At 49.1% G+C, this 12181-nt stretch overlaps 1 protein-coding gene across 5 annotated transcripts in view; it reads right to left on the reverse strand.

Annotated features, from left to right (window-relative positions):
- LOC116628878 (urea transporter 1) overlaps positions 1 to 1979 on the reverse strand; it is a 31194-nt gene extending 29215 nt beyond the window's left edge. For 4 of the 5 annotated variants that reach the window (XR_004298666.1, XR_004298667.1, XM_032399216.1 and 1 more), the window contains exon 1: positions 1737 to 1979. The gene's annotated coding sequence lies outside the window, so the exon portion shown is untranslated. Of the gene's footprint in view, positions 1 to 1035; positions 1708 to 1736 lie in introns of those variants that run through there. The other variant, XM_032399215.1, reaches the window with a different exon arrangement.
- Positions 1980 to 12181: the final 10202 nt, after the last annotated feature.

Raw genomic sequence — 12181 nt, forward strand, 5'->3', positions numbered from 1 at the left:
AACCAGTGGTAGGACTCTCATCTTATTTGCAGTTAAAAAAAAAAGAAGAAGAAGAAGAAAGAAGAAAGAGACAAGCAGGGACTGTCATGTTCCCTCCGTGTAGGTGTTTACCCCTTTGGCCCCTGTATACCCCTCTTTCCCCCCACCACCCAAATCACACACATCTAGGAGGACAATATCCTTGAGCTCACCATCATATTTTCTTAGGGCCCAGAGAGAAACATTTGAGAGCTAGGTGAGGTTGTAAAGAGCACACAATTTAAGCCTTCACTTTATAGAAGAGAAAACTGAGGTTCAGAGTGGGGACCATCCAAGTCTCCTCAGCAGAGTGAGCTTTATGCAATAGGGAAGCTATGGTGGTTCTTTGTCTTCTTGGAGCCAGGCACATTAATGCCACCTGAGATTCTATTCAAGCAAACAGTGAAGGAGCAGCTCCTGAGTGATGGGGTCTGCAGTGTGCGTCAGGGCTCAGTGACATAGCGCACACAGGCTGTCTTCATGGCTGGCTTGAAATAACCCTGGGGTGGGGGCGAACAACAACCAAGGGCCCCGTCACCCCCACTTTCACCTTATGCCCTAGCTGGAAGCAGGAACTCTTCTGACAAACAGACATGTACCTCAAAGTGAGCATCATTCTTTTGTATCACTGACACATCCACAACAAGCCTGTATGTGCTAAAGTGAACCTCTCAGGGATATTCTAGAAGCGGCACCTGGTGAGCTTTCCAGCAGGAGTCAGAAAGCACCTTTCATAATCCAAATCACTCGTGAAACGAAGCAGTACTTATTCTAATGCGAGGCAATATCAAGATTTCAATTCAACCAACATTCCCTATTTGATTACATGCAATAAAACGCAGCGTACATTAGAAATCTGTGCAGTTGGAGAGACCCGAAAGTCTTCAATTTTCTGTGGCTCAAGTATCACTTTAAAAAATAATACAAAGTTTTGGATACAGATATAGAGGAAAACATTTAAACATTCATGCTCTATCATAAAGAGAATTTAAGCATTGACATTTATTTGGTACTTACGATAATCTTTATTTTGGGTGGGTTTTGGTTCCAAGCGGTAGGAGGTGCTCAGTTTTCTTTAATCAGAAGCAAAGACAGTGCTGTTGGGTATTCCTATCTCCTGATGAAGACACTTCTGTCCTCAGAAGGCACCACTCCTAGAAGCCTTGGGGTCTGAATTCCACACCAGAAAATGCGGCTGCAAAGAAGCTGCCAGGGGTGGACACCAGGTTCTCCCGGTGGGTAGCAAGCACACTCCCTTCAGCAAGACGGCACACTCAGGGCAGGGCGCAGAGCCATATTTGGAAAGGGCCATTCCCCAAACCCCACTTTTTTGGAGTCATATTGATATGTCTCCAACTTCACTCAATTATTTCACAAACACAGTTTGAAACTCCTCTCCAGCACTGATGAACCCCGAGGCATTTGGCACATAAAGTGGACTCCTTGCTCGAACCCCTCTTGCACACGGAGCTCAGGTGCTGCTCCCACCCGGTTTCAGAGATCGTGAGCAAAGACATGGCTTGCAGGCTTCTAGGAAGAAGCCCACGGCTTTGGGAAATTGCTTTCCTGCCTCCCAGGACTCTGGCTTTGCTGCTTCTACTCAGTTGCAACCATCTGAGGCATATTTCTCCATTAAAAAAGAAGAACAATTAGGAGTAAGCAGACAAACTGGCAACAGTGGACAGTTGGAAATGAATAGAATTGAGGAGGGTACTCACGCTCCGGCTGGTTGCCCGGCGGCAGAAGGCACTGGCTGATAAAGCGCTGCTGGGCTCTCGTAAAAGGCAGGGTGCTTAGGAGCAGATAGTGCTGGGAGGAGGCACCTAACAGTTTTATACACAGAACCCTGCTCGGCATACCCGTGCCCTCGGCTTTCTCCTCCCACTTCAGGAGCTCCGGCCAAAGCATTGCTGAGGACCAGTCCCCTGTTCTGCACCTGCTGTCTGTCTGTCTGTCTCTCTTCCTCTGTCTCTCTCTGCTGATGTTTCTCTCCCTCTCCTTCTCCCTCCCCCCCACCCCCCTCCCCCGTTCTTGATTTGGTGCCAGCAGCTTTGCCGTCTTTCTACATTGTTCCAAGGTCTGTACCCAGGAACAATCCTGCAAGTTCATCTTTACTTCCCCTCGCTGTTCTGGAAACTACTCTCACCCTGAAATATTTTGGAGAATATTTGTAACTAAAAAAAGATCAACATAGTATCACTTAAAACTAAAAACTGAGGGTCAAGTTGCTACACAGTAGACTCGCAGAGCAAAAAGACTGCTCCCCCCCGTGGAAATTTCTCATTTTCTCTTAGACTCCACACAGCTTCTGCCCAGACATAAGAATCCAGCAAAGTCCTGAGGGGTGTGGTGTGAGGGCGGGGAGGGCAAGGGGATCGCAGTTCATGTTCTGGAAACCCACTTGCCCTTTTTCCCAGTAAGGAGGAAACAAACATATAAATGTTTCCCCGAAATGTCCTTCTTTCCAGGTGAAGATCCCAGGACAAACACTGCTGCCTTTGAATGGACGGGAGGCAAACATTCCACAGCAGAGGAATCTAAAATTCAAGTGAAAAATCCATTTCTTTCCCCCTTCTTAAAATTCAGTATTTGTGGCTTGCTCAGTGATGGCAGGAATCTAACTAACTCAGGTGCACTTCCTGGAGCGCAGAATTAAAAAAAAACAAAAACAAAAATAAAAGCAAAAACCACACAACCCACAGAGAGCTGTGCAGATGTCATGGTCTTTTATCTGGACCTCCCGCCTCCTGGAATTGCTGATAGCTCTTGTCAGAGGTCCCCAAGGCAGCCACGACTCGCTGGCTCCCCCTACTGGACACCTATGAAACCACAGGGTCCCCTGTCAGCTCAGGCTGTGTGTGTCAGGGGCCTAGGAGGGAGGCCAGAGGTCGGGGTTCATGATTACAGTTCTGAGCTTCAGGGAAATCTCCCTCCAACATTTTGTCCTGGTAAAATAAGGCGAAAATAAGCTCCTATGTTACCCTGAAAGAGAAAAATGAATCACAAGAGGATAGTCAGAGGGCCTGGTAGGGGAATGAAAGGAACCATACCAGTTTCCAGGAGTTACTTAGGCAGATGGGCTACCATCCCGATACCATAGCAATAAGAATGATCATGGTAAGAATGGCACGAGCGGTTGAGGGTTCCCTGTATGTGCCGAGCACTATGCAAACCAATTTATTCCCGTCAGTCCTTCAACCATTGCAAAAGTCCTATGAGGGTAAATGCCATTATCCCTGTTTTGCAGATAAGGAAACTGAGGCTCACAGAGTTTAAATAACCTGTCCAAAGTCTAACACCAAAGTTTGTACCTCGATGCCCTTCAGCACTGTCCAATATTTCCAGCTGCTGATCCTTGTTTGCCTTTCATCAACTCGCTGATTAACTTAATCAACTCGGCCGTCCACAGGTTGTTAGAGACCTCATCCTGAAGCCACCTCCACACGGCACCCATGCAGCCTCCTGCCTCAGTGGCCCTGGTCAGGATTGGGTCTCAAGTCTTCTTGGCAGAACGACCTCCTCCTCCATCCTAGTCTCCCCATCCTCTCTGCCAGTCCCTGCAAAGTCACCCCAGAGGGGCCGCTCACAAAATGCAGCCTTGCTAGGGGGTGTATTCGAGATTGTGCTGGCACATGGGCTTCTGAGTCAGGCGGACCTGAGCTTGAATCCTTACTTTGTCCGTTCCTAGATGTTTTCCCTTAGGTATATGAGCTACCCTTTCCGAGACTCAGATTCCTCCCTGTAACGTGGGGTAACTTTCCTTCTTTTATACGGATGTGATGAGGTTTGGCAAGGGTATGTGTAAAGCTCTGCGCCTGACCCGTGGAGGTGTCACCATCCCGACGCCTGCCCGTCTCACTCAGGGTTGGGTGGTCCTTGAACATCCCCGAAGGGGAAAAATCCTCTGGGCCACCACATCAGAGGAGAGGTAGTTACGAGCATGGAGACGACTGCTGAGCAAGAACTCTGGACCAGGTAGGTGGCTGACAAGGCTCCCCAAGATTTTGTGCTGCGAGGGTCTGCTGTCAGCCAGTCCCTGTGGCTTTGTAGAGGATCCCCTGAGCCGGAGAGCAGAGGGACAATTGGACACCCAATGGGTGCATACATGAGTTCGCAGGTGTTTTTAAACCCTTGTTGATAATTTAATGACCTTTTTCTCAGTTTTTGCTATCACTTATGGCATATCTTTTGCCGAGTGTTTTGGCCCTGATGTTGTTTTCCTCCCCCCCACCCCAAGTCTCCCCCCAGCGCTTACCGTTGTGTGTGCCCCTGTCCTCTGCAGGCTCTCTGAGCTCATCTGCCAGCCCTCCGTCTGGCGCGATCACAACTGAACGTGTGCAGAACCCCCAGAAAGTTCTCTCTCTCCCCCTCCCTACCCACTCAGGCCACATGCTCACACTGAGCTTCTATTCCTCCACTTTCCCAGCAGACTGCTGTCCAGGCCGCACTCCGGGGAACTGACAGCAATTTAGGTCCCTGTTCCCCACTAGACAAGTGACTGTACCCCCTGGCCCCGCCACAGCTCTGCTATCAGCTTTTATTTATTTTTAAAATGTTTTATTTATTTATTCATGAGAGTCAGAGAGAGAGAGAGAGAGGCAGAGGCAGAGGGAGAAGCAGGCTTCCCGCTGAGCAGGGAGCCTGATGCGGGGCTCGATCCCAGGACCCGGGGATCATGACCTGAGCCGAAGGCAGACGCTTAACCATCTGATCTGCTATCGGCTTTTATTAAAAACACATTTTATGCCGCACCATCCCACCTGGGTTAGAAGATACTAGACGATAAGGTCAGGATCTAATAGTTGTCTTTATTCACAACAGATCTCTTTCCAGAACGGCTTTGAGGAACTTCATAAAATACATGTAAGAGGAGATAAGAGCTAGTTGAAGAAAATGGTGAAGAAGGAGAGCCAAGTGATGGGTAATGTCATGATTTCAGTATTTTTTTCCCCTACGGCTTGCATTTGTAAGTATTTCTAAATTGTCGTTTCACTCAAAAACTCTTCCAGCACCAGTTCATTTGGACCGCTGCTTGCTCTCAGTTTATCTAGGGGCAGTTTACCTTACATGTAACGTGCACCACGAGCGCAATGGAGCGCCCACATTCAGCAAGTGTGCAGCGAGGACTGCTCCGAGTGTCGCCTGCATCCCGAGCCGGGGCTTCTAAATGGAAGAGAGCATGGGGGAGAAACTCGTTCTCATTCTTGCCTTCCTCTCTTCCTGTCCCCCACAAAGAGAGAGGCCAAGATGGGGAGTCCAGGACACACCGTCCCTCTGCAGTGTGCTCTGAGCCCACAGTGTTTTTGTGTGGTAAACAGTCAGACAAAAGGCCCCAGAGGAGAGTCCAAACTCCCACTGACCCTGGACGGCTCTTGGGGGCACCCTTTGTGGTAGGCGCTCCTTGGATGTAGAGCCACAAGGCCAGTTGGCACACGGCGCGGGTCTTCCCTGCCAGGGGAGCTGCGGGTTGGATGGTGGCAGGAGCCCGGGAGGCGCCTACATTTCTAGCTCTCGAGTGCAGTCATGCGATTCAGCTCCATTTAATAGCTGGTTGTTCCTCTTGCACACAACACAAGGGCGAGAGAATCTCCAGAGCGCCCCCCATGACTTCTATCAGATGTCTTCTTTCCATGCATCATCTGATCTCCAGCCTGTTTTTTTTTTTTTTTTAAGATTTATTTATTTATTTTAGGGGCTCCTGGGTGGCTCAGATGGTTAAGTGTCTGCCTTCAGCTCAGATCGTGATCTCAGGGTCCTGGGATCGAGCCCCATGTCGGGCTCCCTGCTCAGCGGAGAGTCTGCTTTTCCCTCTCCCTCTGCTTGTGCTCTTTCTCTCTCTCTCTCTCTCAAAATGAATAAACAAGATCTTAAAAAAAAAAAGGATTTATTTATTTATTTTAGAGAGAGAGAGTGCACGCACAAGCAGAGGGAAGGGCAGAGGGAGAGGAAGAGAGAATCTGAAGCAGATTCAGCACTCAGCGTGGAGCCTGAGTGTGTGTGTGTTGGGGGGACGGGGGGCTCAATCTCATGAACCTGAGATCATGACCTGAGCCGAAACCAAGAGTCGGTTGCTTAACCGACTGTGCCACCCAGGTGTCCCCCTTCTTTCCAGTTTTTAACTTAAACTCAGGTCAGGTTAAGGTCCATCATGTAGGTCTCTGGTCTCCACAGCCAGTGCCTAAGGATGTGCAGGTTGTGCACTGCACAAATGCACTATGTCTAAAGTGGTACCATTAACATCCTAGACATTTATGTATTTATTGCAACAAAACTCTTGCAGATGACACTAAAATGTCTTGAGGAAAGGGATGTCGGGATGCCTTTGCATAAGGGGCCATATTGGCTAGTGATGGTCCTGCTGGTGTTTTGTTTCTTCAGTATTAAAAAAAAATTCCCATTGAGAGACAATAGGGAAGGGGTTAGGGGGAGACTCTTTTCAATCTCTTCAGAGTAGACTGAGGAAGGGATTGAAGTGTTGGGGAAAATGAAGGTTGGGGAGTGGCATGACCCCGTTTCTCTCTTGAAAGTAATTTAGAACTCATTCAGTTGCTTCCTCATCATTAAAGGCTTAGTGATATTGGCTCCAAGCTTAGGGAGTTGAGCTTTATTTCATAGCTGGGCTGGGAAAAGAAGGTGGGATGGCTTGACACCACCATTGCCAATGGGGAAGTCCTTTCCCCTTTCAGCCAGATTATTTATTTTCTCCCAGCTTGAATCAAGGAACATCTTTGAATAGAGGGCTAATATTCGGTTATGTCATGCAGCTTGTGCGGGTTGGGATGTGCTGATAGGAGTGAAGTCAGAGTTGATTCCTGAATAGGTTGGTTCGCTCTCTACCTCCCAAATGCATGACACACTGGATACCCCCAGCTATACCGGTGTCAGCCAAGGTCACAGAGTGGACCAGGGGAGCATGGGTGGTTACAGAATAGTCCTTCCTCTTTGTAGAGGAACATCTAAGACATGGCTCAGGCAATGTCATCTTTGAAGACGAGGGGCTGTGGGTTCATAATTAAACCCACACAAGATATTGATGATGAATGAGTTCAACACTGTTGAGTGAGGGAAGCAAATCCAGTAAGAAATTTAAACACCCTGACAAGGGATGAGCAAAGCAATATTCCCATGTGGACTCTTAATCCATCACCCAGAGTTTTGGCTCCTCCTGACTCATGTTTTTGCAGAATCTGGGGTTTACAGAATCTCAGAGAGGGAGTCAACTGCCATGTAAGACTGACCACCATTTCTCAATAGCTTTCCACCCCCAATATTTTAAAGGGAGAAACTAGCTTTAAATTAATATCTATTACAGCCTTGGAAGGAGAAAAAAGTTACCCGAAGGCAGCTTTATATTAGGTGAAATCCTTCCTCCTATCATTGTCTCTACCCTCAACCCCAGTGTGAGTCCCATTTTTCTGCTCAACTTGCACTCCAGATTTCCTTGTCCAGGGGACCCACCCATCCTCCTTGTTCCATCCATTCACTCATCTATCCATCATCTAACATACACTGGGATGACTCAGAGATGAATAAGATGTTCTAATTTCAAGGACTTTAGTGTGGTGAGTTTTTCTCTTTCAGAATCTTCTCTCAGCTCCTAAATGCATAGTGCCTCTAGCGTTGGCTGATATTTTCTACTCTTTTCTTATATATTTTTCCCTGGCAATCCCCTCCCTCCCATACCTGTCCCATCCTGCTTCACCCTACTACATTGTTTTGTGTTTAGCTGGTTTCTTGGGCCGAGTCCTGGAGTAGGAATTGAGAGGTACTGGTTCCGATGAGATTGGACTTCATCCATCAGCTACTCAATTGCCTGTTTATTAGAAGGGAAGCTGGACTAACTCTGACTCCCAGTCTTGCCTGCGCATTGGAATTACAGGGCGGCGGGGGCGGGGGGACAGGGCTTACAAAATACTGATAGTGGAGAGTCTGATGTAATCGGCTTGAGGTGTGGGAGCTTTAAAAGTCCTCTTGCTGATTCTAACACACCAGCAAGGCTGAGAACCGCGGGACAAATCTAATGTTATTTCCTTACCCTCCAAAACAAGGACGTGTGTCATAGTGAGATCTGCTGGATTTTGGAGTTTGACAGACAAGGATTCAAGTTCCAGCAGCGATCCCACCCTGGGGAAGATTGCTTCACCTTTCCAGACCTTAATTCCATTATGAAATGAATGGAGATCAATAACACCTCCCTTGCCAAATCCAAAGATTAGACAAGATCACGGCACATGATAGGCATTCAGGCAAAGGGGATCTTTGACACTATTCCCATCTAAAACAGTTCCTACCTCTGACTTCCTTCTTTCTGCCAATCTTTGCCTCAGTTTTGAAGCTCAACAAATGCTTGCCCAGTGGATAATGGGTGGTAGAGCTGACCCTCCACACTTAGGAAAGATAGGGGAGGGTTTCATTTCATTCACTCTTGTTCATGTTCTCAAGTCTTTAAGGTGTCTGCAAACCAGCAGCCTCGACACCCGTGGGAACTTTTTCAGAAAGGAAGCCCCACGCAGGCTTTGGGGGTCAGAATCTGCATTTTAACCAGATCACCAGGATTTGCATGCATATTAAAGTTTTGGAAGCAGCCTCTCAAGCATCCCTGTCCTTGAGACTTGGTGAAAAGGGATGGATTCAAACCCCCAGAGTGGCAACAGTTTACAAATTCCAATGTCTTGGTTGGAGACTCCATGGAGAGCCCGAGTGAGTCACTGTGGCGTCCCAGGGGGCAGCATGGAGTGCGCTGTCACATGCTGGGCCACGCTGGTGGCAGGCAGCGTGCCAGGAGAAACCTCATCATCCCATTAGACTCCAGCGGGCCCCTCCGGCCGGCCCCACCCTCTGCCTGGTGCTGATTATTTCACACAGGCTTGCCGAGTGCCTTCCAGCCCTCAGCCACCATAACAGATTATCACCGGTCTTGGGTGGGATGCTTGTGCGCCCAGGGACACGTTCCTCCTGCCCGGGGAGCCCCTGCAGCGGCACCTGGGGTCCAGCCAGAGGCCTCTGCATCTTGCCCGCCCACAGGACAAACACCCCCACACTGCAGGTGCAACCCCTACCCCTCTGGGGCTTGGGATCTTCCCTGAGCATTTTCCCTGGGAGGCCCCACCACTTGGTTTTCTCTCCGGGATTCCTTGGCCTTTTTGCCCTCGGGCCCCTGCGATAACTCTCACCCCACCCTGCTATACAAGTCCTTTGGCTAAAAGGCAAACCCACCTGTGTCGAACTGTACTTTGTATGACCCGCCTTATGGCAGTAGACAGTTGACCGCACGTTACAAGGTACACCTTCCAGCCCATTTGCGCTCCCTCCCCTGTGGCAGGGCGGCTAAACCGTCCCCCATTAAGACTTGTTGTTTTCGGGAGGGTGAGTCTGTGGGCCAGGAGTGCAAGCATTGGCCCACGTCCCCCAGAGCGCTTCTCTTTTCCCTCACAGCCTCCATCATTGACTGTTTGTCATGACATAAGGGTGTGAGCATTTGCTTCCCTGAGTTTGCCCACTAGACTGCAAGCTTCCTGAGGGCAGGGTCTGGGCGGGTCTTGTTCACTGCTGTAGCCCCAGTTTTGGGCCCAGTGTCTGGTTCATAGGGATCTTCAACAGCTCTTCGCTGAGTACGTGGATGAATAAATGGGGGAATGACTCCGTCACTATGGGGACTGGAAGGCCTAGGGTGAGTTCTTGCATGGTACTGAGATACGTGTGTGTGTCTTTGGTGTGAAGGGGATGGGGGTGGATTTCCCCCAAATACGGCCCTCAGAGCAGGGTACAGCATTGTGACTGGGACGTGTGGTCCAGGGGGTAGGGCTCCATCCCTTGTTCATCTGCTCCTGCCACAGGTCAATCAACCACAGGCCCCAAGCAGCCAGCACTCAAGCTTACAGGCCAGCCTTTGTGGTCAGAGGCTCTGGCTTCCTCTAAAACGGTCCTAAAACTGGGGAGGGCTGAGCCCCAGCTCCAGGCATGCAGGCTGGCCAGTCCTTGGGGCAAGGAATCATCCTGAGGGGGGGTGAGCAGAAAGGAAGCGTGCATCTTCAGGGCCTCCATGGTAGAGGTGGATGATACGGGACGGTCCCAATCTTAGCTCTCTATGGGGGCTCACCCTAAACCCAGGAGGCCTGGGCTCTTCAAACATTGGGGGTGGGGATGTGGTATGGCTGACTCCTTCCCGCTCCACATCCCAGATCTTAGGCTGGAAACGCATGATGCCTTGGCCAGTTCGCAGCCTTCCTGCCGACCTAAGACTCAGAATGTTCTCTCAGGCTATCGGCCGTGCTCTGAGGCAGTTAGCTGCCATTTATTCACCCCCAATTTCCCACCTTACTGTGGATGAAGGTAAGTCCAGGACTGGAGCAGATGAAACAAAGTGGAAGATAGTTCTCAGATCTGGTGTAGCCATAAGACACAGGAGACGTTAGCGTCAGGGTCAAGACCGTATGTGATCAATGGTCCTGCTATGGGCAGAAAGGCACTCTTTCCTCCAGCACAGAAGGGATGTGTAAAATCATTCGCCTACAAGGAAGCGCATCATGCAGGCTTCCGGGAGGGACAGGACGCCTGTCAGGTTTAATCAAGAACCAGCAGATTTTAGGGCTCTCTTCCATGATACAAGGTGATGTGCAATGAAGTGCTAACTTGTCAGCAGACACACTTTCAGGCTAGAAGAGTTTAGATAATTCCAGTGGTGTCTGGAGTAGGCAGAGGGAGCTTTACTGAAGATACAGACCTCGTAAGGCCCTTGACCTCTGAGTAGCACTTTTGTGAAGGCAGGAAAAGACAAGGCAGGTTTTCAGGAAGAAAGCTGAGTGTCCGTCCAGAGAAACATGGCGCGTTTGTGGGCTGTGAGCAGCCTCCCGATGACATGGGAGGGTGTGTGCTGTGGGTCACAGCCCGCGAGGCCAGCCCCCACTCGGGTGCCCAAGGAAGGCAGCACTGCATCATGCTTATGCAAGGCATCTGGATTGACCGCGCACTCTGGCATTTGCTTCCCTGTGATAGGATGTACTAACCAGGCATTGAGTTAGTATATCCAAGGGACTTCCAAGGACTCAGCATCAGAAGTACACGTGAGAAAAATACTACATTATCAAAGAAAAGATGGGCCTATGAACCTCTCTGACCATTTAAAATAGCAAAATTATGCTCTAAGCTCTAAATATGGACAATACAAACTGGAGTATATTGGGGATCCCTTGTGTAAAGAATACAAGTAATAACCAGCACACACCGTAAGCAAACAAAAACACAGTTGGATTTGCCTTTTTAAAATTTGGGAGGAGTAAGAAAAATCTGCCTGCTTCCTATTTCCCCTGCATTTATTTGTGATTCTCTGTAATGATAGGAGGTTTCAAAACCTTTCTATTGATCAGAAGCCTCCTTAAGTGTGATGTCTGCTTGAGAACTGCTCCTGGTGAGGACGTTTCTCTCACTGAGAAGCGGTTTTAAAAGCAGAGCTGACTTGGAATTTCTATCTGCTACCCCTCTTCTCCCCATCCAGCTCATATCCCAAGCTCTGCCGGCTTTCAAATCAAATAAAAGCTACCAGCAAATAAGAAGTGATAGTTGTCCCTTTAAGAAAGTCACAGAAAAACCTGCCAAGTCATTAGGATTAAAAGCAATTCTTTATAACTTGGAGCTTCTCTGGAAATAGGGGTGTTGGAACAGGTTCTCCAAGGATTTGCCAGCATGAACCCTCTCCAGCTTGGGGGTTTCTTACAGAACAGCTAACAAAGAAGACAGTTTTCCTGCCAGACAAGTCCCGGACTTACAGGGAGAGGGACGAAGGCATCGGAAGTCACCCTGGGGGCGGGGGTGGTTATGAAGGCAACATTGAGGTCTGAGGGAAAGATGGGGTCTGCTTGATCATTGACCTAGGTTTGCAGATGGTATCAAAAGCCAGACCGAGGAACAGATGCAGCTAAAGTAATAGGAGATCAGGAGCAATGGGAGGTCTGTGGACAGAACAGTGTGATGATTAAAGCAACATTTAGGGAGATTTGCTGGGAGTGGTTCACGGAACCTGAAGGCCAAAGCTAGGGAGGCTGGCAGGACTTCACAGTGCCTGCCTCAGGCAGTGCTAAGTGGAGAGGGCTGAACATATGAGATAATTTGGGAGGAAAAGGGGGCATGGATAGGCACGGGGAGAAGGGTGAGTGAATCAAAAATG

This window comes from Phoca vitulina, unplaced genomic scaffold (genome assembly GCF_004348235.1).
Source record: "Phoca vitulina isolate PV1807 unplaced genomic scaffold, GSC_HSeal_1.0 scaffold140, whole genome shotgun sequence".
In the NCBI taxonomy this organism is placed as follows: Eukaryota; Metazoa; Chordata; class Mammalia; order Carnivora; family Phocidae; genus Phoca; species Phoca vitulina.